Source organism: Priapulus caudatus, unplaced genomic scaffold, assembly GCF_000485595.1.
Source record: "Priapulus caudatus unplaced genomic scaffold, Priapulus_caudatus-5.0.1 Scaffold68, whole genome shotgun sequence".
NCBI lineage: Eukaryota > Metazoa > Priapulida > Priapulimorpha > Priapulimorphida > Priapulidae > Priapulus > Priapulus caudatus.
The window spans coordinates 337356-343888 of record NW_014577129.1 but is presented as its reverse complement, the minus strand read 5'-3'; positions in this window follow the sequence as shown (position 1 = coordinate 343888).

Here is a 6533-nt window from a genome sequence, read left to right as displayed (position 1 = left end):
TTGCATGTGTCTTATTGGTATTGTGATATGGGTAGAAGTAGAAATTGTTAAAGTCAATGACGCCAGCCCTTGCTTTATTAAGAGTGGAGTTATGATTGTTGTTCTCATTGGATTACGAAGCAAAGCAAACTGAACAAAATGCATGAACAGGTTTACAGTTCCGATAGGACATGGCGCGGGAACGGCCTAAAGTATAAACTATAAAAACTATAGCGTAGCGTATATAAAAACCTTCACACAGTATTTTGTAAAACGGACGGTGTAGCGTATGGTAAAACGCAGGCACGTAAAAACTATGTATAGTTATTAAGGAGCGAAGGCTATCCCTTACCCCTGCTCCAGCGTCGTGCGAGTTTTATGCGAACGCTGCTTCACCCCGCGCTCCCCGTGGCACTCTGTCTAACGCCCTGCGGTCGAGGGGAGGCCGTCATTGCTTGTACGTTGTGGCTAGAAAAAACTTTGCCAGAAAAACTTTCGAAGCTCGCTCTGCTCGAGACGTTTTAATATAAATCGTAAACATAAACGTCCAAACGCACACATAGAACGTACACACGCATGTACGGCACAGCATGGCCGTGCGCAGCACACGCTCTTTGAAGGCGCAGCGTATACTACGCACGGCGGCGTATTGGCGCGGTTATTGGCGGGTTCATGTCGCACAACGCTGTGGCGCGTTTGCCGTCAAGATGGGCATAAGGCTTACCGAATTTCGGGAGATTCCTGGTTTTAAATATGCAAAGCGCTTAGCATTATTCAATGCACGAGTAGGCAAAATTGCACAGCAATGGTTTGAACGTTAACTACTGAATGTAATGGGTAATGTGAATTTGGCCGCGAAAAATAGAAATGCGCGCTCAGATATGAAGTCATGGGTGGGGACATAACATGAAATGACGCGACAAGACGCTAGTGATGCAGCGGCGGCATCACAGCGGCGGCGGGCCGACAACACGGCACAGTTTTATATATATTGGGTACTGAAATGTCAAAGAATGAGCGGAAAAATAGCCGAGTTCTGGCGGCTTCATGATTGGTGATAGTTTGGGCGGAGAACGGTTGTGGCGCATTGGCGGTTTAATTACAAAGCTAACGATTGCGCGAAAGTATTGTGTTTGAATGTAAAACGCGCAAGCGGCTTATTCATCGCACGTACGAGGATGTGAATAGATGATTTTGAAGACTCGACATACCAATATACGTTACAGCTACATACGGAATGAGGAATACGTTACGTATACGAATAACGAATACGTATACATACGAATAGCGTTACGAATACATACTCGACATACGAATATAGCATACGAATATATGTTACATATATATGAGATATATATATATGAGTGCCCCATTTACACACATGATACATGATATAGATACAACATTATGTAAGAATGTACGCAATGTATCATTTACTACATATACATATACATATAGCATATCCATGTATGCAGCATGTAGGCTAGGTATACATATACGAATACGTTACGATACCTACTGGACATCGAATGAATACCAGATAGGAATGATATGTTACTATAGATATTACATAAACTACGGCTATAATTGGCAGATGGGGTACAAGGCTGATAATATATATATTATATATAATCCATAATATATACTCCGCACACACATGATATCACGACGGACAACAGCAGTATAATGAACACGTCGAACGACCATCTTGTAGCAACGGTGTTTAGTGCGCTAGTGCTGCAGTGCTAAACGAACTGGATGCAGTGTGTGCTGTACGTGCGGCGCTTTGATCTTCGCTGCCAGTGGCTTGGTAATATGGCAAAAACGGCAAAACGTGGCTAGAGTCTGAGAGGAGGTATGCGAGCGGGCGGGTGAACAGGTTCTCCGGAGTAAGCAAGATGGCTATAGCGATAATGAAAAGCGCGATGTACGCTTCCAGGTTAGACTCGGCACGGACCGTTATTGGGTCAGTCTGTTTGCGCTAGCAACTTAAAGTTATAGTTGATGGCACTCGCGGTGTCAAACTGTGCACGGGCTGGGCCAGTCTCAGAAATGTATTGGAAATCGCTCTAAGTAGAGCCTGCGTGGCGCGACCTATGGGAGCGCGATATGCTACGAGGAATAACTTCACGGCGTTAATTATACTAAATTACATGCGGTCTTATATAAAACAAAGCAGCGGCCAACCAAACAAAGTACGAATTAAGACGCATTGACTTTATTACTCGCACTACGTGGGGCAAAAGTCGGGCAAAGATTTCGGGTCGAGCGCCAGAACCAGCTCAATTCACCGATTCTGGGGGCTTTATGTAGTACAACAAAGTGATTTTTGCGCGTATATAGTTATATCATATTGGGCAGCGGATTTGACGCCTAATGGCGCCATGAGATGGCGCTGTTTCGGCGCTTCGCGCGGATGCCGGGCTGCAGGTTTGTCTAGGATAGCCTTCTTCATACTCAACAGCACTGAGTCGCAGGCACTTAAACGTCCTCAATAAAATTAAAAAGAGTATAATAGAACACGAAATGTATTTACTACAAGAGTCTTAATGTTTCTCTAGCTGCTATGTCGGCCTATTAATTGCCGATGAATTTTCCTGTAAAGTGTGATCAACGACAGCATAGTACATCGCACACCGTACGCCGGCCTGGCACATTTACACATATATATATATATATATATATATGGTCTAGGTATATATAATAATATATCATTGTATATCACGTCAGCAGGTGTAGCCTGTCACTACTGCCCAAGTGCCGCGTATCTCCTTTTAGGTCTGCATGCGCTTTCAATGGAACGTGGCCAGGACATAAACCTTGACCAGTCCGGACACACGAACAGGCGAGAAATCGCGAGCGATATAGCGCGCCGTACAGTACGATGGCAATCACTGCGAAGGCGTGCATGCAAGAAGACCCATATTGTAGTAGCAGTTAGTATACGGACGGGTAAGGCACGAATTTAACAGGTTGCCTGCCGCAGCTCCTCCACTCGGATCGTCAGCCACTCTTATGGCTCAAGATGACGACGAGCTGCGTAGTAGAAGACTAATATCGCAATTTAAAAAACAGATACGGATACATGCCTACAATCAGTGACCTACACTGTGCAACCCTATTGTGTTGTGTTTTAGCCGGCGCCTCTACTGCCTGGCGGTGGTGGGGGAGTGGAGAAAGGCGTCAATTGCTCGCATTCAGTATCCCTGCGTTTTCGGGGCCGTCGTGTTACTTTGCGGCTTGTACGCAACACAGGGACTTGGAAAGTTTTTATAATCAGAAATTTTAAATGTGTTTCGTTCCAAATTCCTAAGTGTTTACTGCTATCTTTATCGCATAATATTGTCAGGCCGTAAGATTCGCGTTCAAATGCTCCTAGGCAAACCATCTCGGCAGCTCGGATGACGAATTACGCATGACAATGACAAGTGCAAATTCACGCAGGGCATCCATGCAGCGGCAGTGTTAACGATACTTGGAACAGGTGAGGCATGACCATGTGATTGACGATTGTTTGGTAGCATGCAGGAGGGGGCGAACCTTGGGATGCAATGGTAAAAAAACTCAGCATCAACGGCTTATGTTCCGTATGTGTTAAACATGCCGGTGGTGCTATCTTTCGTGAGAGGAGTACATTGTTTTAGGATATGGGGCTAAGAAATATAAACGAAATTGAGGCAATACCAAGCTGTGAATAAAACTGAATACCTTTAAATTTTGGCTCTGGAGCTGATATCAAGAGCGTATACGGGAAGGTTCATTATAAGCGCTTTGCTGATATGGCATGTGTGATGTGGCGTTATATGTGTGTGCGTATATGCGTGCGTGTGGTGTTGCCTGGGGCGTGTTGTGTTGCGTGCGTGTGTGTGCGTGCGTTCGTGTGTGTGGCGTGTGTTATGGCGCGCGCGTGCGCAGCGGGCGCGCGCGCGGTGTGTGTGTGTGTGTGTTGTGTGTGTGTGTGTGTGTGTGTGTGTGTTGTGTGTGTGTGTGTGTGTGTGTGTGTGTGTGTGTGTGATGTGTGTGTGTGTGTGGTGTGTGTGCTGCGTGCGTGTACGTGTGCATGGTGCGTGTGGTTGTTGTTCGTGAAGGAAGTGGTTCTGAGGAAGAAGAAATGTTCTCGGAAGCTCTTACGAATAAAAAATTGATACTTATTCGTATTTGCAATATTTCAGCAATTTTTTATATTTATATATGTTATATAGGTTATATATCTAATCTATCCTATATAGTATATATATATATTAGTATATCTGATTATATATATAATTATATAGTATAGTATATATTATATATATAATAGTATTAATATACAGCGACTGAATACTGAATACATGTTATCATTCGCTGCCTAGAGTAGCATGTGTAGGCGCGGTTGAATGATTCGATTATTCTATATGCTATGTAGATAATGGCGGGATCACCACACGCGGCAAAATACATGTGTACCCGCCTTTTCGTTCCATCTGAGATGATAAACGCGCGTTGTGACTTCGACGCTGACGCTCTGGAGGGGTGAAAGTATCTATTTTTTGTGCAATCGCATGAGGCGGAATGTTTTTTAGTATGTAATTCTAGTGCGCATTGGGGAACTTTGGAGTGGTGCGCGTGAGAACACGGGATGGGTCAGCAGGGCGCTCGCAAAGCGGTAATTTGAAAAAGCTGCCAGTCTCCAGCAGTTTTAAGCAGATTACGAGTATAAGAAAGTGGCGGATGTATTGTAGATGGGTTAGGCGCTAAGTCGCGACCCGCGCCAATAGCTGCCGCCTTAATGCCGCCTCCCCGCGTATGCTAATAACGATTTATATGATTTACATAAAGGCGTTACATGTATAAAGTATTCTATAAAAAGACGCTTTATATGCTACATATATGCATCATTAAAACAGTTTCCAGTTTAAACTTAATTTATATCCGTATGATTATTAAAATTCTAATAAACGGCGGCCCGGGCATGCACTTCAAAACATGCATTTACCTGGCACGGTGTGTGTATGGCGATCTATCATGAGCGGCGAAATATGGTTGATATCGATGCATTTTAATACACTGCACTAATTATGCGCTGAGCATTCTATTATTTACTTGTAAATTAGCCATGTAACAGGGTAAAACTGTTTTTTCAACTTCTATATTGATATGGCATAATAATCCCTTTTACTTTAATTACGCATATGTAGCTATTGGCGTAGCGCGGGATCATTCAGACACTAAAATGCGCTCTTCTTGCCTGCAGCAGAGGTGGGGCAGCTAGCTAGATTGACGAACGCAGGGGGCTACAGGTGCTTCGGGCGGGCGTTGAAGGTTCCGCCGCGGGGGGAGCCGAACTAACATTGCGAGTAGGGGAACCAAGCTATGCTAAAACTAGGAGGATGCAGACTTTTCAAGATTTTCTAGTTTAAGGACGGATCTTTAGGAGTCATTAAACAAAAAAGGATTACTATATTTTTAACAATTTTTTATAATTCTCATATATATATAATAATCTAACGCATTCACATTGGCTGATTGGATTTTTATTGTTTCAGTTTGTTTTACTGCGAGTAGCGCCGCCACCTCATCGTCGAGGGGCCACCGCTGCTACCTGCAGCTGTCTAGTAGGCGCACGTGAGAGGTGCGTTGTCGTATAATAGCAATCTAATATGTACCCCGAGGTTAAGCTTGAGGTTAGAGTTAGGGTTAAGGGTGTTAGGGGTTGAGGGTTTAGGGGTTAAGTTAGGGTTAGGGGTTATAGCGTAGGCGACTACTCTCCGACACTGTCGGTGTAGCTATACTCGGTACTATACGACACGACCCCGTATCAGCTCGTAGTAGGCTGTGCAAGGCCATTCATGATGCTGTTTCGTTGACAGTTTGATTTGCGCGTGAGTCACGACTCTTCATCGTCTTTCTGCAGTGCGCTCGTGTGAGAGGGGTCATAGGAGAGATGATGGCAGTCTGCGCGCGTGATCCTTGCCATCCTCGTGTTTTTTTCTCTGGCGTTGCTCTCAACACTGGGATACGAACATCATCTGACTAATACTCACACAAATGATCATTGCTACCAAGCTGTATCTGCATAAGTGATCTGCTTGATTCACGTTAAAATGAAGGCGGTAGACCGGTAACACGGGCTATCTGGACAGAAAGTATAATCGTTACGACAAAGGGGGAAATGTGTAGGGGAATGTCCTAGACTCTGGATATATGTAAGTGGCAGGACGTACGATGCGAGTTTGCGCCAAGAGATGGGGCGAGGTCCTTTTTGTGCATGCCAGGGCTACGCTGATGATCTGGCTTCATACTAGCTACCTGTATGCACTCGTATGATATCTGGTTTTCTACTAAACATTATTTTCTAACATCACACAGACACAACGCAGCGCGCGACAGCCCAACCCAGAGCACACACACACACACCACATTACCACGACGCACGGCAAGCCAATGGCACGCACGCACACACGACACACACACGATGCACTAACACGACACATTTATATTATAGGTATATATATAGTATATATATATATATATATATAATATCTATATATATATATAGAGAGAAGAGAGAGGAG